The following is a 22,457-nucleotide window of genomic DNA, read 5'->3' on the forward strand; positions in this document are numbered from 1 at the left end:
CACAGACGCCTGTGATTGGTTAGTGTTGCTATAACAGAGTATGTCATACCTCACCCGACCAACTTCATTTGTTTGTCACGTGGAGAATAAACACTGCTCATTTTGTTGGATCCCAGTCTCGAAGCACATTTCTACTTCTACTAATAATTTTGAGGAGAAATGCTCCTGCTCTTCTCCCCCACTCGGGCGTGATGGCAGGCTGCTGCTCATAATCCGAACTTCGGCTCAGTCCAGACTCAGCATTTTTTATGATATATTTCTAAAGGAATTAAGCTGCTATTATCATGTTTTGCTCGGGAGGGCTAGTTTAAAACGAGATCTCTCAGTGACATAGTAATGACTTCTTCTCTGAGTGAACTGCTAATTGTCAACTTGACCCATGATATTTTATAGTTCCGGCAAATTCACTAAAAATCCTCATAATATCCACCGACTGTCATGCGCCTGCGAGTGGGATTAAGTGATAAGAGAAAACACATTTAAACACATTTGATTTCTGGCTCAGCTGAAATGCAGACTTAGGGCTGTGTATTTCACTGGTAAAAAACCTCTTACTTACCAAATTACTCACAGTGCACAAAAGACCAGAGGCAAAGCTGTATTTCACATCCTCAATTCTGCTACAATTCTCCCACCACCACCACCACCACCACCACCACCACCACCACCACCACCGCTCTGTCTAATGTCCAAATGAGAGACACACGCTCGCATTCAAAGGCCCTGATCAAAGCTCAGGGGAAAGATCAAAGTCCAGCTCATATCTCATCTGACAGGAGAGCATAACTGTCTTAAATGGCCCCATGCTCTCGAGAAACCGACGCGAGACCTGAGCCTGATTTCTGCTACCTCCAGCGGCCTCTTTCAAGCCTGCTGGCAGCTTCGTCTCAAACCTCTGCACCTGAAGAAGTCTCACCTTTGGCCAGTGTTGCTGGAAAAGCCTCTGTGTTTCTACTGCATGTTTAATGACCCGCGCTATCGAGAGCTTTTCTTTTGCATCATTTAGCTTGACACTCTGGATGATGTCCTTATCCTGATTTGCGTTCCCTCTTGTGGAAGATACTTGCGAAGAAGTGCACATTTTCTTTTTTTGAAGTATCTTTATTATCTTTCACATATCAGTGTTAACTTTTATGTTAGTGGTCTTTGAAAAAATTCCCCTATAGCTCCTTACAGCTTGGTGACTGAGTAACTTATAAGTTCGTTGAAGCGTAACTAAGTACTTATACTAAATTTGGTTATGATTCTGGCTCCGGTACCATGAGCAGATCTCATAATGCAGACCACTGACTGATCAAACACTCAGACTGTATCAACCTGATGCTTCTAACTAGAATTCATCGTCATCCACAGCAACACTGACCAGGAAAAAAAATGACTAGAGTCATAAACTGAATGAATAAATTTAACAATTTTCAGTTTTTGTCATCGATCTTTAGCTTGTTTTTAAGCTTTGATCCATATATATATACAGTAAAACCTCGGCATACGGATTTCATTTGTTTTGAAGGCGAGTTCTTAAGGCAAAAATCTGTATTGCGATGTCGATTTTCCCATAAGAAATAATGTAAATGCAGATAATCCGTTCCAGCCACCCAAAAATATGACCAATATTCCCAATACGAAGCGTATGGAAACTGCTTACAAAGAACTGACCCAAGCCAAGCATTCCATGTCAAGGGTCCTCACAGGAAGTCATGCCACCAAGCTTGGGCTAAAAATAGAACAGACCGCCCACACCACCAATCTGTCAACAAAAAAATGGGCGAGAAATCACCTAGCTTTTGAACGCATGCCGAAGACAACGTTGGGTTAATGTGGGTGGACTCTTTTGAAATAGCTTTCCCTGACTGAAAAAAATAAAATAAAATGCGTAAACTCGCTTCACTTGGCTTTGCTAAGCTTTCCACTGACGCAAACAAGTTTTGAACGGTTCGCGGACGTACGCATGACTTAGCCGACGTTAGGTTCAGTTCGTTCATATGCTTCGTACAGGAGGGCATCCTTATGCCAACGTTCCACTGTATTTAGGATTTAGGGTATACTATAAACTCGATTTGGAAATTTGAGATCCGGATACAGAAGAGTGATGATTCAGAGGATGCTTCCATGCAGACTGGTGACACAAAAATGCATCAGTTAACTGAAGTAACAGACAGTTCCCTTAAAACTGGTACAGGATTAGGATTAACTCTCAAATGTACGGGAAAAAACACAAACTGTTAGCTTAGAAAGCCGTGTTAATTGTTTCACACCTCTGACAATCAGACGTTACATCTTGTATGTTGTCATCTATCTAATGCTAACTAGACAGGGGCAGAGCAGGCACAGTCAGTGTGGTGTATCTTCTCAAATGGAAGAAGAGTGAGTCTAATAGAATTAGGGTTAGCCCAGCAAAAAAAAAAAAAAAATGAAATTAGAGGGAACATTGGCCACTCCACCACAACCACAACTGTCTTAACAGGTAACGTTATGTGAAGGGAACCAGACAAGTCCTCGATATGGATATGAATAATTCAGGATTCTGATTTTTTCGTGTTGCCTAGTGAGAATGTTATTATATCCAGCAGGTTGATTATTATCCAAGTGCATCCACTTATTTCTTTCTGGAACAGCTATAGCGCCGTATTTGTTTCTTAATCATAATTACATTCAGTTGTCTGAGGTTCTAGTGGCCTCCCACCGCAGGACGCACGAGAAGTATTACCGGGATTTATGTTAGGATCAGGATATACAGTGTAAACCATGCGGTTCATGCTGAGCAAATGTTCCATTAGATACAACACAGCCTTATTAGTTTGAAGTTGAATAATCAAAACAGAACCATGTATCCTCTCCAGCTGTTTCTGGACCTCTGCGTGCTGGTGGATTGTGGTGGTTGCGGTGGAGATTTTCTGCAAGTTGCATGGGGAAAGCTTTGGAAGCACTCCTGCACTGCGTAGCCTCTTTATCCTCATCAGTGTTGTGTAAAGAAAGGGAGGTTAATCCCATGAGGCTCACAAATCCTTGTCAGGGGCCTGCTCTCTCCAGAACACAGGGTACTACGTCTCAGGGGTTGACGCCAAGTACAGCTGTGGCAGAGTGCCAGGCCTGCTCTGGTTGCAGGTTAGGACGATGGTTCACTGGAAACAAAGCAAGGGTTTGTCTCGAGCACAGGGTGTCCTTGTGACGACACGGCTATATACCACTTAATGCCCTCCCCTTGCTCGAGAGTGCTGTTTGAATACATGCATCAGAGATATAAATATAGAGATGTCATTGACAAGAGCATGTTATACAGCGTCTGGCTCTGGGCCTGTTGAGAAGGCATTTTGATATGGACACCGGACCCCAGTGTCCTGACTTCAACCCTCAACTGCATTCATTTGGCTCAGAAACACAGAGTGCACAAAAGGGCTAATGGTAAAGTTGTAGAAAAAAATCAGTCCAAAGCCACTCGTTCAATGCCTTCAGGCTGGCTCCGATCATCAGACAGCTCTATTCCTAAATTACAGCACGGGAAGGAAGTGTTATTTTAGGTGATCTTTTTACTGCCTCGGTCATTTATTAAATAAACAAACACGGCTAGCATGTCTCACTCCAGAAATATTCCACACACATACGTGGTAATGTGCTGTGACTCCTGCTGCAGTCTGCAATGTGAAACAGTGCAAAACCGCCCTGCTTCCTGGCTTCATATCAGCACACCTCTCTGTGAATGAGCAGGTGAAAGCCTGAAATGGAGAACAGAGGTCTTAATACCTCAAACAGGTCAAGTGAGCCTACACCCTGACATCCGATCTCTTTCAGCTCTTTGCACTCCAGAGCTGATGATGAAATCGTGCACTCTTTCAGGAGAATTGTAAGTCTGATAACAAAGCAGTCACTTACAGTTTACACACTGGTCTTTTGTGTCAGAAAACATTTTTGATTAATGAGTTATTTTCTTGCCAGCACTGTGTAAAACCCAAACTTGATTCTTGGTCCAGTCCAATGGCTTGTGTGATCCTATAATTCATCTCATCCTTGTTACATATAACCTCTGATTAGCTTTTATTATTATTATTATCACCACACAAACATTATAGCACATAGGACTTCTTTTCTTCATATATCCCAAATGAGGAAATTGGGGTCAGAGCGTAGGGTAGCTATGATGCAACAGCCCTAGAGCAGAGAGGGTTAAGAGCCTTGCTCAATTGCCCAACAGTAACAGCTTGGCAGTGCTGCGGCTTGAATACCGATCTTCCAATCAACAACCCAGAACCTTGACCGCTTGAGCTACCACTACACTTAATGAATAAGCAAATGTTAAACCAAGAAAAATAAAGCTTGGAAGGATTTAGACATTGGACATTGATATTGTGAGTACAGTTAAAAAAGTCTCACATGAGGGGATAAGATATTGGACAGGGTTGTGAGTTCAAATCACAGGAAAACGCAGGCCCATAAACGACAACACCATGGCTACACACCTAGAAGAGACTTGCTCACGTGATCATAATGAGAGAGGAGTGAAGTGATGCAAAGCACAACCTGAATGTGTGGATTAAAATTTGCAAATATCACACTAACGATTACTTCTGACTAGAAATGAATGCCGTAATCTATTAGTTAGTTGTTTTAGATCGGCAGTCGATACTCCTCGCCAAAATAAACCTTTTGTGTACGGCATTGCTGTGCCGTCGGTGTTATTTCCTACTCCCGACTATTTCCTCTCATGCAATATATATTTTATCTCATCATCCTCCATCATTTACATATCGCCACTTCGCACCTGCCTTGATATTCAAATGAGTCATAAATCTTCAGCTGGTGTAAATGTTTGGCAGAAGCCACTCACATAGCTGAAGGAAATGAAAACCACCTTCAGGGTTCTGACACCTTTCTGTAGCATCAAAACTCCAGCAAATATAGCGGGGAATCATTCCATTCAGAGACTTTAGGTCTGATTATTAGCATTTTTATTAATCCGGAATCGCTCGCTTAGACGGGAATTTGCCTGGCGACGTTTTTTCCGGAGGATTTTTCAGCGCAGAGCCCATAAATTTTTACGAAGAGGAGAGATGCTGTGGTGTGAGAATGAAGCGTTTGTCATCTGTCATTCTTGTCTGTCTGTCTGTCTGTCTGTTCGTACATCTGTCTGTCTGTTTGTCTGTCTGTCTGTCTGTCTGTATGTCTGTCTGTCTGTCTGTCTTTCTGTCTTTCTGTTTGTCTGTGTGTCTGTCTGTCTGTTTGTCTGTCTGCCTGTATGTCTGTCTGTCTGTCCGTCCGTTTCTATGTATGTATGTCTGTCCATCTGTCTGTCCGTCTGTCTGTATGTCCACCTGGCTGGCTGGCTGTCCGTCCATCCGTCTGTCTGTCTGTCTGTCTGTCCGTCTCTCCGTCTGTTTGTTTGTCTGTCCATCTGTCTGTCTGTATGTCCGTCTGTCTGAATCTGTTTGAGTATGTGGCTTGCAAAAAAAACTGTACTTATTATAGTGGCAGTTATTAGCAGAGAGGACACACACACACACACACACACACACACAGAGTCATGCCTGCTGACCACACTTGAGCCCAAATTAGCACATCTCATATCTACCATGAGGAAGAAAAACAGCTTACTCTTTTCCTATTTTATCTCCTCATCTCTGGCTACAGTTCTGCTGTATTTCCCACTCATTTCTCTCGTATTCTTCCCGGCCGTGTCCTAAGTCAGCGGTGAGAAAAACACAAGTCAGGGTTTTGGAAAAGCAAAAAAAAAAAAAAAAAGTTTTTTAGTGGGAGTGTGGAATTGAGTTAGCTTGGAGGATTTCCAGTTGAGGAAACATGGAGGCATGGCAAGGAGTCGATGAGACTGAAATAATGCACGCTAACTATATACGCTCACGTAACATGATTAGGAAGATCTGAAGACCTGGATGTTCATGCTGTGCTGTTCTTTAGTCGGCCAGTCGTCTAGATGAACATGTAGATACAGGTCAAGAGTTTTAGTGTTCACATCATGCATCAGAATGAGCAAAAGTGGGATCTCTTAACCGGAGCATGGTTGCTGGTACCAGATAAGCTGGTTTAAGTACAGTGGAACCTTGGCATACGAACGCCCTCCCTTATGAATTTTCACCTGAAATTTTGCAAGAAATTTGCATCGGCATACGAAGCATTTACGGCATACCAATAAACCGAAACGAACGCTGGCTAAGTTGCGCGTACGTCCGGGAGCCATTTAAAACTTGTTTGCATCAGTGGAAAGCCAAGTGAAGCGAGTTTACGAATTTTACAAAAAAACATTTCAGTCAGCAAAAGCTGTTAAAGAGTCGACCCACGATACCTTCAGCATGCTAGGTGATTTTCCGGTTGTTGTTGTTTTTTGTTGACAGATTGGTGGCATGGGTGGTCTGTTCTATTTTTAGCCCAAGCTTGGTGGCACGACTTCCTGTGAGGACCCTTGACATGGAATGCTTGGCTTGGGTCAGTTCTTTGTAAGCAGTTTCCATACGCTTCGTATTGGGAATATTGGTCATATTTTTGGTTGGCTAGAACGGATTATCTGCATTTACATTATTTCTTTTGGTTTGCAAAGCAAATTTTCACCTTAAGAACTCGCCTTAAGAACATAGTCTCTGTAGTCTACACTGAATGGTGTTTAGAGACAGCTCTGTGGGTGGAAACTGCTTGTTGATAAAAAGAAAACAAAAATCAGAAGAAAATGGTCAGATTGGTGTGTGCTCCTTCCTTATAGGAATATAGTCACTCAGATTATCACTCTTTACAACTGTAGTGAGAAGAAAAGCATCTCTAGAGCTTTAAACCTTGAGACGATGATGACCACGTCAGGTCCCTGAACATCTCAACATCTGGGGTACAGACACTGAAAATCAAAATATAAATACGTCAAAATAACATGAGTACCCTAATGAAGTCGTGATGTTATTTATCTCTGTGGCTTCAGTTCAAGAATCCGAAACGAGACATCTTGAGCGATCATCTCCATTTAGGCTAAGTGGAGTATCGTGTAAATGTGATTTTCCTCCTGGTTAAAAAGGGCAGAGTGGACTTTAGGGTGTCTTAGAAGGACAGATGGACGTTCGGGTCAATGCTGGAGCTCGGCCAGCGTGGTGCTAATTGGTGGCGGCTAATTAAAATAATGGGAAATACAAGCTTCAGCATTCGGAGCGGGTTCGAGTGTGAATAATTCATCACCTGCTGTATTTCCAGCAGAAATCTCGAACAGAGCCGAGCGCCGATCTTAATCGCTTAATCCTAATGAAATTGCTAAATTGCTACGTTGCCGCAATGAGACGAACGTCGACGTAAGAGAAACGCGGTAAACATGTTGATGAAGCCTTGAAGCTTACGTATGTGTGTGTGTGTGTGTTTTCTAGGAAGCGCATGTTATTTAAGAGTCCAGGCTGCTGGCTTCGGAGGAAAACAGAGACAGAAGAAAAGGACACTAATCTAACCCTAATCCTCCCGGCATCTGTCAGTGATGCATTAATCAGATGAAAAGGAAACGTGTTATTTGCTTACAGCCCACTTCAGATGCAGCTCTGGGGATTTGTGTTCGAGAGTGAAAACAGTGTTTTTCGTATCAGACAGGTGGGCTATATCTCTCTCTCTCTCTCATGTCTTAATATAGCATATGTTAGACACACGTGCTGTGGACTGTTTAAATAAGAACACGCATTTAGTCGTGTGAAATAAATCTACTAGACACCGAGTGGCTTTTTACTTGATCACATTGGAAAGAAATGTGTACCTTTCAGGTGATAAGATCAATCAGCGCTCTCCGTTCTGCACTTGCAGCAGAATAATGCCGTGCCAAAGTGCTCTCGCAATCACCATTAGCATACAATCCACCACTCACCCCATACAACAACTTCCAATTAACCCAAGATTCCCTTCTCCGTGAAGGTATTCTCATTATGCTCAGATTTATCACCAAAGTTCCGTCTTAAAAAAGCAAAAAGGGAGAAGAGAAAATGTATTTGAGGAGAGTAGTTACATCCCTGTGTATTTTACGAGTGTCATCAGGTCTATCCGTGGGCTGTTTCAGACAGAACGCCGTCGGTCGTGTTGCTGAAATGATTAACACTCTTAGAGGAGTTGATTAATCACCGCTGATGGACTGGGAGCTTTCTCTGACAACACACTGACAGCACAATACATTTAGCTCGCATTCATTCATCACACCACACAAGGCCCCATGCACACACACACACACACACACACACACTTGTCCTTAACATATCTCCAGTGAACTTAAACTACTACAAAAGCCTGAATCTCTGGATGAATCCGTTGCTGCACTTTTGTCCATGAGAACATGCACCCTGTGGGTTTGTGATGGTTGGACAGTGAAGAGATCTCTCTGGGGAGAGAGTGCGTCCACCAACAGCTGCCGAAAACATACACTTTTACCGAAAATAAAAAAATGTAAATAAGAAAACAGATATAAAAAAAATCTTCCTGTTGTTGTTGTACAGTAAGTAGAATTTTCTGTTATAAAAAAATGATCATTTATCCCAAATGTATTTTATTTTATTATATATTATAATATATCCATCTACTATTTATTATTGTAATAAATAAAAAAAACTAAGCAGCAAAAAAATAGCAATATATTTTATTTTTATTCTTAAAATTAATTTGAGTAAATCAGCAATCTAACCAATAATTAAAAAAAAAACGCTATAGATATTATTATTATTATTATTATTATTATTATTATTAAATATTTATTTATTTTTATATATGTATTTTTTATTGTTGCTGTCCATAAATAGTCAGTAGACAATGTTTTAATGTTTAAAAGTATTACTAATAATTATTATTATCATTATTATTAAATCCAAATGTCTACTTTTTAACAATATGTATTATTTTATGCATTTTAAAATAGGTGAAGAATTTATTTTTAAATAATATGATTGTTAAAATGTATTTATTTATTTATTTATTTTTAATTATTATTATTATTATCATTTAGAACAGTTTCTAGCATTAACATTTTTCATTTTATTTATCATTAAGCCCCGACTTTATCTTTTTTTCTGTCACTCTGGACGTCTCAGGCGCCACTTGGGGTAAATGATTTCAGACATTTCTCGTGAATTAGCATAAAGTCGCCGGTACATAATGAGTAAACCGTGATGTAGCTGTGGTGTCAAAGGATCTGTGTTTTGTTAATAATAAAAGATTTTATTTCTTAAGCCAGTTACACTGCAACACACACAGCTGCTAACATTCAGTCAAATGTGACGAGTAAAATGTGGAGTGTGATGAAATGCTCACACACACACACACACACACACACACACACACACACTGCACAGAGGAAACGATCAAGCAGTCTTAGACTGCAGCGTGTTACATTTCGTGTCTTGCAAGTGATACAGAGCAAAGTTTATTCGTCGTTGTCCTGCAGTGTTGATCACTCGATCTGTGCATGCAACCGTCCATGCAGCGTTGATCAGGTGGCATCGAGGATCCACGGTAAGAAGAGCCTCATGACTTATTATAGAAAATGACCTCAGAGGTGTCCTGTCATGTAGACAGCCTGTCTGTACACATGCACTCTGACTTAAGGCAGCTGATGGAAATAGAATGGCTGTAGGGATTTCTCACACAGATGACCTGGAAAACATTGCTCTGCCTGCACTGTGTGTCGTGTGTGTGTGTGGGTGTGGGTGTTTGTGCACGTGGACGCCCTCTACACAGCCACTGATAGTGAAACTTTCGTGCTTATTATACGCCTATTATACGCCTATATTACACATACACTGATCAGGCATAACATTATGACCAACATTGTGTTGGTCCCCCTTTTGCTGTCAGAACAGCCCTGACCCGTCCTGCACTGTGTATTGTGACAGCTTTTCATCAGAATCAGCATTAACTTCTTCAGTAATTTGAAGAAGTTAATGTTTAAGTGATCTTGATGTTTAAGTTAAAACAGTAGCTCGTCTGTTGGATCGGATCACATGCGCATCACGTGGGATGTAACATCACGTGCATCAATGAGCCTTGGCCACCCATGACCCTGTCACCGGTTCACCACTGTTTCTTCCTTGGACCACTTTTAATAGATACTGACCACTGCAGACCGGGAACACCCCACAAGAGCTGCAGTTTTGGAGATGCTCTGATCCGGTCATCTAACCATCACAATTTGTCCCTTCGTCAAACTCGCTCAAATCCTTACACTTGTCCATTTTTCTTGCTTCTAACACATCAACTTTGAGGAAAAAATGTTCACTTGCTGCCTAATATATCCCACCCACTAACAGGTGCCATGATGATCAGTGTTATTCACTTCACCTGGCAGTGGTCATAATGTTATGCCTGATTGGTGTACCTCTACGAGAGTTACTCTAGTGTAATACCGAGCTCTGGAGTTGCCCCAGCTTTCGCAGAAGACTGCGGTTGGGATTATTTTTAAACTTTGCCGCTTCCACAAAACGTCATCAGACACCAGAAGGCACATCTACTGTATTACCCTCATTTAGAAATCCGGATATAGCCTCATCAACCGGTTAATTAGGTATACCTTAACTTCTTACATGTAAAAATCCCTGGAAAATATGCAGAAAATAATAAAAGCTTCAGCACAAGTGTATCGGAAAACTGACCTCTGGTCCGGAATGCTTGTTTAGGGTTGGACGATCCTCTCCTGTCAATCATCTCATCAACACTCTGGAGCCTAAAAAGCAGATTTTTTTTGGAACATGGGCAGGAATTGGAAGTGTGCTCAAAAAACACATTCAAAGGTTGAAGCCATTAACTGTTAAAGGACAAAATCTTACTTACTGCACCTTTAATAGTCATATCAGGTATCATGTAGGTGACTTTAGTGTCAGAAGAGGCTGGTTTTCAGTGATTCCGAATAAATATCATTACATTTCTTTACACAGAATGGTGCGAAATACAAAAAGACAAACAAACAACAACAAAAAAACTGCTTTATTTTCAATCACGTATTATCTAGTTGTCTGCTTTCGTCCCTTTTATTTTCACCACAAGTATTGTGTTGATTTGTTTTTGTCAACAAATGGATTTGGATTGTGTGTGTGTGTGTGTGTGTGAGAAGACAGCTAAGGAAATAGGAAGTACACTGATTGTTTGATTTCTCAGACTGAAAGTGAATAGATTCCTATTAAAAAAACGAGAGTAAGGAAAAGTCCAAAGACGAGACGAGACGAGACGAGATTGATGTCCAAAGATCTAAAACTGGTGGGATTGATGTCTCGTTATTCTGCCAGTGTGTTCTCCGCTTTTACAGCTGTAATGGGTGTAATGTGTGCAATGCCCAGTCTCTTCATTATTCATGAGATTATTGGAACAACAAGACGTTAAAAATGCATGCGCTTGGCTAATTAAATCTAGCAGTGTTTTGTTTAAAATGTTTCGAGACGGAAGCAACACTGCGGATGCAGTTGCGTTGTATTTCCATCGCCTGTATTATCTCACTGTAACATTGTTCTGAGTTGTGAAGGTCTTCACCCTCTGACCAGCCTGCTCACTGGACAGATTAAGTGTCCTTTAACTATTCAGACAGGGTTTTAAAAAAGATTCTCAAGGTGTGTGTTTTGTATCTGTGATCAAGAATGCGTTATATAGAAGGCACACGCAGTATATGAGCATTATCTGAGAGCCAGGTAGGACTGGCAGAGCTCCTGCTCTTCTGCTGCTCTTCTCATTGCACAGTATTTACAGTAAGTCTGACTTTTATTGCATTCATGGCATACTTCTGCACCACACTTGACTTGGCCTCACATGTTATGTAAATAAATGGTTGTGCAAGTGAGAGTGTATGTTTTCTGCGTGTGTGTGTGTGTGTGTGTGTGTGTGTGTGTGAGTAAGGGATTGATGTCAGAATTTGATGTGAGAAGAGAACACTGTGTGTGTTTCCTGCATGCAGAGGCACCAGTGTGGGCAGAGAGAGAGAGAGACAGAGAGAGAGAGAGAGAGAGAGACCTGCTGCGGTGATTAATGGCGCTCCTGTGGGAGATGCAGGCAGGCGCCGAACACAATCACGGCCCCAGACTCTGTCCTTCACACGGGAAAGAGACGAGGCCCACTCCCTCCCTCCCTACTAAACACCCGGCCCAGCCACTTCCTCTCCTGTGACTCCCCTCACATTGTTCGCCAGGAAGGGAGAGAGAGAGAGAGAGAGAGAGAGAGAGAGGGAGAGAGGGAGAAAAAAAAAAAGAAGAGAGAAAGCAAGCAAGCAAGCGAGCGAGCGAGCCCAGGAGAAAAAGAAAGTGTCAGCAGAGCAACGGCATGTGTATGTGCAGGCTGGCAGGAAAGCATGCAGCGTGAGGATCTGTGCCTCCTCTCCTCAGTGCCTCCTTTTCTGTGTCCTTAAACAAGGTTTTCAAACAGGTTTGAACCTGGCTGCCCTCTCAAAGGGGCCCTTTGTGGGAACGGATGTGTGGACATTGCTCTTCAGCAAACAGGACAACTCCGTCCCTTTCTCAGGCTCTCGGTGCAACATTAGTGGGAATGGTGGCAGCAAAAGTGCCACTGTATTGTTCGAACTAAACATCATTTATACTAAACATCACTACGTAGCTGTGCTACTGATAGCATTGCTAACGAGACGTTGTGTAGTTAAATATCATCAGCTAACGCGGATATCAGTCACTGGATAAACGCTCGGAAAATCATCCGCCAATAACAAAAAGGAAACTGCTTTTCTCATGAAAGTAGTTCCGTCTTCAAGGCAAATCACAGCTCTGTATCAGTGCGCAGGCCATAGGAACAAGTCACACACAGGGACTTGCATGACACAGGCTTCATATAAACCGTTGACGTGCCGAACAGACCATTACTCAGCGTCTCTGGCGTCAGCACTTTGGTTTTTTGTAACAGTCAGAGTTATAGCTGTAACTTCAGGTTTTCCGCTAGAGGAAAGTCTTCATGTGAGAGCTTTGAGATTTGCGGTTTCTTAATAACATGATAAGATGTTCAAAAAGGAAAACAAAAAACAGACACTGGTGCTGTTTTAGTAATAACAGGAAGTGAAAGGTCTCACTGATCTACCTATATATAGATGTGTTTCTCTAGCCAAAAAAAAAAATAATTGCATATCGCTTCTTTAACTTTTTTTTTTTAATAAAATGCTTCATCGATTTTGGTCACGCTGTTATCTCCAGGCTGGTAAAAGTAACTCAGCTTTGCATCACGCTAGCCTACAGTAGCACTGCTTATTTTCCTATAACTGCACAGCGCATCTGGTTTCATTTCTTAACAAAGTTCAAGATCCTCTCAGGTTTCTGCAGGTCCTACGTTATTCCGAGTCGTTATTGCTGAGAACGGTGTGCTTTTTCTCACGTAGTTCGCCCCTCAGGAGGTGTGCTGGTGGGAGCTCAGGCGACTAAGTGGACTGGATTATTTACCAAAGTCCATTTTCAGAAAGAATGTTGCTTTTGTTGGATTATTGACAATTTAATTTAAGTGTAGAATATTGTGGAAACTCTGCTCCGTACTCCGGCCTAGAGAGAGAAAAAGAAAACTGCCACGTGCTTTCTAACTGGCTAATTTGCTAGCTGTGCAAATATTGTAATAAAATCAGATAATGATCAGCGATCAGTTTCCCTCCTGGGACCGTCTCTCATTCGGAGCATGTGTCCTGCACTGAAGTGTGTCTTTACTCCTGCCAGAGTGAATGACCAGGCGTGGGGGTCCATGTGTGGTAAGCACCTCTTTTGCGGGCTCTTTGGACGCCTCCCCAGCAGGCCTTTTGTTAACTCTAAATGACTGTGGATCCATTTAGTTAACCCAGTGCTGCCCAGGGGCAGATTTCATTATCTGCCCTCTCTCAGGGGCTCTAATTGGGAAACACTGTTGTTGCTCGGCACCTGCAGTTGGCCTGCATCTTTGTAGCCTTGGAAACAGCAGCATGCTGAGCATTGGGTTCCTTTTTCCTAACCTCTCTCTCTCTCTCTCTCTATCGCACACACACACACAGTGCCCATACCCTTTGGTTTGGGATGTTTTAAGGCAATAAAGCAGCAGGTGATCACCTGGCAGTCTGAACTGAGCACAGTTCCTCAGGATGCTGTTTTTATTCACTTCCAAAAGCTGCAACTTTCATTTATTTATTTATTTTAGATCGACTCGAACTACTGTAAAGGTCTGAGCATGTGTACGGCTGTTGTTCCTTTTTATCTTGTGATATCTTACACCGTGTGGTTTTAAGTAAGATTTCTCTAGGGAGCGTTTCTTTCAAAACAGCTGTAAACCAGACACAGGCGTTTGTGTTCACACCAGGTCTCAAAAGTAACCCGAGTTCCTACGACTGGCACCGGTGCCGCTAAGAATTTTAATCAGGCAATATTCTGAAACTAAAGCTTGAATTTTTACTGTGCAAGTAAAATCTAATTATTTTCTAATATGTTAACTGGGAGTGAAGGACACTTGAGGCCCAGCTGTTATTAAGGTCTTGTGATAAACAGAGTTTGCAAAAAAAAAAAAAAAGAGTAAAAAACCGTCAGCTGAGAAACCAGGAAGTGGCTTTGGTTTGACGGGAAACTGCGTACAGTTTCCCTTTCTCAGAGACTATGACGATTATCGGTAACCTACTGCTGCTTCGCTGGAAAATTGCACGTTAATCTGAGGATGTTTAACTGGAAAAACTTTGCGCTGGGTGAAGAAACTTCTCAAAAACTCTAGACGATGAATAAGTGACGCATGAGTAATATCAGCGTAATGTTCCTATAAACTTCACTGGCAGTGTTTTGTATTGGTTTTATTGAAGGGGTGAGTGACAAAGGATAAGTAAATAAACCCAAGCAAGAGAGCAGCACAGTAAATAATAAATAAATACAAAAGAATATAGAGATCACTAAAATCCAATGGAGACGGATCTGTTCTAACTCCTCCTGTAAGCTCAACCCCTCATCACCTAGTCCCTAATCCTAACACACAATGCTTACAGGATATAAACACGGCGTGAAACACTCCACACCTGGATTCTAGGTTCGGCTCCACCCGGGTAGGAGGAGCCGATCGGATCCGGCTCCACCCTTTTTTATTCTGCAGAGGGGTGAACAGGTCATAGCACTTCATTGTGCATTTGTTCTATCTCGATTTTTTCTAGGTAGCACATTGCAATGAATGCAATGAAATCATTATTTTCTTTTCTGCACGGCCGTGTCACGTCTGCGTTGTTGTTCTAAGAGCCGGCGTGTACACAAACAGCTCGTTTTGCAGGTGCGCGTGCAGTTATCAGGCGTGTTAAATGGCCTCTCTGAGCAACAAACGCGAGGAGGAGACTCTGGGAACACGTGTGCAGCATGTAAACACTGCAGAGAGGAAGTGGTGCAGTCTCGCACAAATGAACTGACGTACACTCGGCAGACTACTGACTTCTCCTGCCACGCTGAGCTCTCTGGGAACAAAACAAAAACAAAAAAACCACACACACACACCGGGTGCAGCTACTTCATTAACGGCTTTAGGAGACTCTTTTACTTCTACAGTTTTTCAAGTTTAGAAAGTTTATGTACGGTTTGATGGAATGTGATCACGGGGAAATGTTTGCTCTGATCAAATAACCAACAGAGAGTTTGTTCAGTGATTAGTACAAGGCTGGGAGGATTGGTGTGGTGTGGGGTAAAGACCTCTCGTCGCTCATCAGGTTAACCCGTGCAGCCGTAAATTCATGACCTTTCCTTCTTGCATGAGTGTATTTCTATTCCAACCTGAATGAGTACATCTGCGATTTCTTTCCCCCCTCTCCAAAGAAGAATCCATTTGATTCCTTTTCAACGTATGAAGTCATACCTCCGACTCTCTCACTCGCTGAGCATCCCGTAACATGACAGACTTAATCCCTGACAATCTGTAAATCAGCGTAGCAAACGTAGAGCGAAATTCCTCTGAGATAGACTCATGAATGCATTAGTCAGACAGGCTCACCATGTTGCCAAGTAAACAAAGCAACTCAAGTGGAGGTTTTTTTTCTTCCCTTCACCCCGCTGCTGAAGACATGTGCAGAGACTCTGTGAAGGGGAAAACACACATACACACTGAGGTCAGCCTAAGAATAATGAGCGTTTGTTGGAGCTGAAAGGGACTATTGGAAACAGTGAGCGTCTGGTCACGGCACAAGCGTAACCAAGAAAATAGAGACGCGAGGAGCGCTAACGCCGAGTACTGTAACCGAGCGCCCAGCTTTTCCACTTTAACGCCGGAGTCAAAGTCCAACGGATCGTCTTATTACAGCTGCACATGTTTATTTTAGAAAGCTTTTTTTGCTTATGAATCGAAAAACCAGTTCAATTCCTTATTTTAATAGTGCCTGAGGCAGAAAAAAAAAAAAAAAGTTTAAAGGAAGGAAAAACAAACAGTGCTTTGTCTCTAAACCCCCGATGACAGAGTTCCGGAGGGGGGAAAAAAGGCCTCACATTTCTTTTGCTCTTCTTCAAAGGAAGAAAAAAAGAAAAAGGAGAACCTCTCCTTTAATGGGCATCTGATGATGTCATATCATTGGCTGAATTCTTCTGTCTCTGAGTAGAGCAGAGTGGCTGCGCTGTAATTGGCTGGCGACGAGCTGGAGGGGGAGGAGGGCGTCGCTGTTCTCCGAGCTGCCTGTGCGTTAACCCTGAGAGAGCTTTCTTCTTTCTATTTCTCCTTAAATGAAACTAAATGCATGAGAGTTTGGGATGGATCTGGAGAAGGGTGTTTTGTTTATTATTTTAAATCTTGAAATACAGTATATTCAAGTGAACTTGCATGCCCCCCCACACACACACACACACTTTTCTTAAGAAGTGTGAAGAAGAACTGGGTGTAATCAGCACTTATTACGACCGAAGAGACTTAATTAATGCTGAGGCGACATGAAGCGGTGTGCGTGTGTCGTGTGTCAGTAATTGACCCTCCCACTCAATAGCTGTCCGGAGTTGCACTCTCAGCACTAGTTGCAGTTACAGGTGACCAGCTGTCCGGCTTTGTTTTCTCTCTCAGGGACAGCTGGTGCCATCAATCTGTTCCCAGAACTTCACCGTGACCACCTCACATGTGTTCACCCTCCCCCTCGCTGCCAACACAGCAAATCAAAACTCGCTCACGGACACATCGCAGCACCGTACACTGTTCAGTTCGGGAAAACTTCAGCCTTTTGTTTTCCTTTTATTGCCCCGGACCCTGTCATTCCTGCACCCTGTAATTACGGCCTAACAATATGCCAGTGTTCCTGAACACTAGGCCCGATGTACAGCACTTTAGATAGGACTTGAAAGCTATGATTCACAACTCTTAAACCCGAGGCAGTCATTAGAGGCTATGAAGCCGGCTGGCGTGAATAAATTCGTCCGCTGGCGAGGTGCTGAACACAGCACGTGCAGCGGTGGCTTTTTTTTTCCCCCGTCCTTGCAGATGGTAAGCATTGAGGGCCATTATTGTGCTCGTTGTGGGGCGTCGTCCACGGCAAAGACTCTGGCACACTTTTAAAGACAGAGTGCCTAATATATGCAGGACTGATTCAGTGGCTGTAAGCGAGGGTCCCCCTCCCCCCCGACTGAAACTTCTTTATTGAAAGAGAAGGCAAATATTTGTGAGTCTCAGTGTTCACTGGAACTTTTCTGCTTTTCTTTTTTTTCCCTTTCACTGCTTTCTGCTTATTGGAGAAGAAAACAGTTTTTTTTTTTTTTTTTTTTTGCTTTCCCCTCAAATGTAAAAGAAATGAAAATACAACCCTTTCTACACATATGTATAACTAGCATAAGAAATAATGCTGCTGTTAAGTACTAAGGATCCAGAGTGTGTGTCCAGTTGTGGATACTGACAGCACTGCTCTACACAGTTTAGTCTGCCCCTGATTCAATTCATTAGCTACTAATCTGCCCCTGTGTGTGTTGAATCAGGTGTGCTTGCGGTTTCGTACGTTAGGAACTTGCCTGCATGGCAGCGCTCAAGCTTTGGAGATGAGATGTGCATAAATGTTGGACGCTAAGATGATGTTTGCTCGCTATTAACATGCAAATCGCTAAAGATCTTGCAAATGTCCAGGTGAGCACATTTCCTCACACACACACACACACACACACCTACAGAGCCCATGCACAAACTCTACTCCATGATATTGCAAAACTCCCACGGTCCTTCAGAAACGATCATTACGTGTTTAGCACTCGTTTGCGGGAGCAAAACCTCTAGAACCGTGGCAGTTTTTGTATGAAGCAGCGCTGAATGAAAGTCAGTATATCACCTGCGGGCAGAGCAGCGACTAGCCCCCAAAGTTCATTTTAATTCATTCATGTAAATTAAGCAAACCTGTTCTGCTGGAATGAACTAGAAGAACTAACAAACACTTTTTTTATTTACTTAAAAGGTTCAGTGGAAAATGAAGCCCTGAGAATCTGGAGACTGTGTGTAGAGACTATTCAAAGCCTTTTTTTTTGTTTATCATTGCAAAAGTATTGTCATACACGATGCTGCTTTACACATGACCCCATTTCCCTGTTCACATTCCTGGATGCGTTACGTTAGGAACAGATCCGTAATCTTGTGATTAGTGCTGTCTATATTATTTTATTATTCTTCATATTAATGTGTTTGTTCTGTGATCTATAGTAGCAAGGGACTTCTTGTTGTTTAAGAAGGAAAATGGTGCAGCCTTACATAAGGAGATGTTTTATTTAAGATTTATAGAAGGACTCTCCGGTGTCAGAGCTGGTTAACAGCAAGTTCCTGGTCTCTGGGTAGGAGGACAAGAAACTTTTTTTAACTTTTAGAGTGGGAGTGACCTTCCTTAACATTACATGTTACTAAAGAGTTAAACAATTTCGGCAGAATAAGAGAAATAAAACACTTCAGGTTGTCAGAAAATAATGTGCTTCATTCTGTCTATATATAAAGCAGAGGATGCTGTGTGTACTGGAGAGACTCTGTGTGTGTGTGTGTGTGTGTGTGTTTGTGTGTGAGAGAGAGATATCCAGAACCGTGTGACACACTGCTAAGCCTGGTCATGCAGACAAGCATCAATAATGCCTAAAAGCACAGAGGAAACAGTGAGTTAATCACAGACAGACAGACTGTCTGCCTGCACAGACGCTGAGGCTGTCTACACAGGCTGACATCTCTTTACAGTCCCACCACAGAAACAAATAATAAACAAGGTAAGAAGGCAACATCGAGGGTAAACATCAACAGTGTCGCTTAATGAAATCATGCAGTAACAGCGAAGAGCTGCTCGGGTTTAACTGATAACATCCTGAACACTCAGACCATGACTCGCGCTGGAATGATCACTGGAGTATGAGCAGCTTGTTTACAGTGCGTAATGTTCTCACTAGGACATGAAGACCTAACTCCTCTCAATTAGCAATGCACGATTAGCATGCTGTGTACACACTGCTAGTTTGTCCAAAGCCCCACCCCGAGCTCCAGCTGAACTCTACACCTGTGTTGACATTGGCAGGAAGCGCTGCTTAATTCACTTCCACAGAATACAAAAGCTTGGAGCTTCTTCTTCCTTCACAGCCATTTTATTGTACTGCTGGAATTCTGGGTCATACAGATGTGACTTGTAAAATAAAGATGTTACACAGTGGAGAATTCGCTCTTACTGTGTGTTATAGTGTGTGTGTGTGTTGTGTGTGTTGTGTGTGTGGCTTGGATTTGGCCGGGCTCTTTATGGGTGTGCGTTCAACACTTTCCTGTGTATTAACAGAGCACCGGCAGTGCAGAAGAGGCGGTTTCTCAGTAGGAGGAAACAGGAGGCGTCATTTCTCTTCAGTAACGAGGAATTCTCCCACATGCCCAGAAGGAACATTAATGGCGCTAAATGCGTCAAATGTGGCACACGTTCCAGTCCGCACCCATGTACTTCGTCTTTAAATTGAATTTAATGATCAGTTTTCTGAGGACGAGGTAATAGGTTTCACTACAAACAGCACATAATGTTAGTGTTGATCAAATCAATCCACAGGGAAAATCCACCCTGCTTCATAATTAGCAGGTCATCTTCTGTGGTAATGAACTTCTGACCTGTTTGCGTTGTATGATGACATTTTCCTACATCACCCACGACGCCACTGGACTTCCTGTTGACAGGGATGGGATTTATGCCACTTTCAAAGTAAGAAATCAGAATTAGGTCACTTTCTTCTTCTGTGGGTTCAAGCTAGAAAGTGGTCACAGATCCTTTCATGTTTGTGCTTCGTTAGCAACAAGCTAGCCAGCTAAGTGTGGCACTCAAACTTCCTTAAATCACCAAGCTGTATATTCCCAGCCAGAGGCAGGAGTTACGATTATGATCGCATGGGCCCTCACATCAGTCTTACTTAAAGACAGAGCGATGCAGCGGCGCTTTAATGCTCCGGTCCAGCTTTCAACCATCCTTGGCACTTCAACATCTCTTCCGCTACAGCTCTCGTGAATATGATACAAAATCATCAAATCAAATGAACAAGTAACACTTACTAAACATCTTTGAATCATCACGGTGTAATCGCAATCGATGATGTAAGGCTTTTACGACATTTTCTTTTTTTCTGTGACTCACGGTTACGTCTTCTGAGGTTGAGTCAGAAACTGGGAAATAACTCGCTCGGCTGTTTACGCAGAAACACCAGCATTTATCTGAAACTATTCCATGACATGAAGCTAGGAAATAAGCCAGGGGCAGTAAATGAGTCCTCTGACACTGACCATTAAAAATCCATGATGAATTAAAAAAAACATGGCTTATGTTAGAGTTAGAATGGAGGCAAAAATATATTTATATATATATATATATATTTACTACAAAGTGTGATGAGCAGCTTGTTTGGGGTTACAGTACGTCCTGTGTTTGGTTTGTTCTCATTATATTTAGATGATTGTAAGTAGTGATGTTATGTGAGGACAGCTCGCCGGGAAAGCAGGAAGCAGCGTGGGCAGGTCTCTCTCTCTCTCTCTCTCTCTAACACACACACTGAGTGTGTGTGTGTGTGTGTGTGTGTCACCGCCTGCGTCAGACGCCAGGAGGGAGTTTTCCACTGACGAAAAAGGCTGCGCTACTGAGCGGTCCGCCTCAGACAAGGCAAAAACGCTTCAGCTGCTACAGCAGAAAGACACAAAAGCCCAGCCTTCTGTGCGATCGTGTTTGCTTGGATTACTTCTTTCCTACTATATTTCTTCCAAAAAAAAATCTATTGTGATTTTCACTAATGGTGATCGGATACTCAATCGCTTGGTTGGTAAGCAGAAGTGTTTTTTTTTTTTTTTAATTATTATTATTATTATTATTGGTATTATTATGAACGTCGCGCTTGAGTCGTGGGTTCTAATCGCTGATCTCGGGGTTGGGTGAAGGAAAGCCAAATAGTTTTGAATGTTCCCTTCCGTCACTGCAACAGGGGAAAGATCCACTGAGGTCATCATTTTTCATGTGTGTGTGTGTGTGTGTATGTGTGTGTGTGTATGTGTGTGTGCGCGAGAGAGTCGGACTAATTGACGGTGGGGTTTTCGTTAATCGCGGAAACAAATCGTGAAGAGGTCATGTTCTTGTGGAAAAATTATTACGATAGAAACTCTTTGTGTGTGTCGTAAACGGGGTCTGGGTGTTATAAATAGTACAGAGCATTTAATAATAATGTTGAGAGAGAGAGAGAGACCAGATGTGTGTTAATCGGAGTTTCCATTGGAGTCGGACCCATTTACTTTGAATGGATATTTTGTGTAGATGGACATCCAGGTAGTTTGTTGAGCCCTGTAGTGTGTTCCACAGCTCGAGTCTCTTGATGACTTGGTGTTAATTGTCATTAGCATTAAACAAGAGAGATGATTGGGGTCAGCGTGTGTGTGTGTGTGTGTGTGTGTGTGTGTGTGTGTGAGAGAGAGAGAGGTTGGTGTTGTGTAGGCTTGATTGAAATACCGCTCCGTTTTCATTTCAATGGCTTCACATTATATCACTCAGTCTCACCCGTTACAGCCGGCGATTGATCCGTGATCGGAGATTTGTGACGCGAACACACACACACACACACACACACGTCTGTGCGCGAGCGTGGAAATGGACGTGCTTTAAATAACGAGCCAATCGTGGAAAACTTTCACTTTTTAAGGGAATGGAGGAAAAAAACAATGATCGTGTGGATGAGAGAATATATATATATATATATTCTCTCATCCAGGCTGTTGGTGTTGAAAAGCCTTGTTAACATCATGCTTCTTTTTTTAAAGGGGAATATTAGTCACTTGGCCCTTGTTCCATTGTGCGAGTGTGAATTCCTGTTGAACTCATGGTGAAATGGTGTGATGCCTCTGTCTCTAGCGCGACCTCACTCGGGCTGTTGGAGGGAATCATGTTTCCAGTGATGAGAAGCGCCTGAGCCTTTGTTTAGATTCTGAGCCTGAAGGCAAATACACTTTAAATTTTTTATTTATAGCCTTTCATCCAGAATGCACAGTGTTTTCTTTTTCTTTTGGCTATTTTCTTTTTTTTGTCATCTCATAAATTTTTATTTCATTTATTGTGTTGTGCACAATGTAACCTGAAAGCA

Source organism: Hemibagrus wyckioides, linkage group LG23 (genome assembly GCF_019097595.1).
Source record: "Hemibagrus wyckioides isolate EC202008001 linkage group LG23, SWU_Hwy_1.0, whole genome shotgun sequence".
Classification (NCBI taxonomy): domain Eukaryota; kingdom Metazoa; phylum Chordata; class Actinopteri; order Siluriformes; family Bagridae; genus Hemibagrus; species Hemibagrus wyckioides.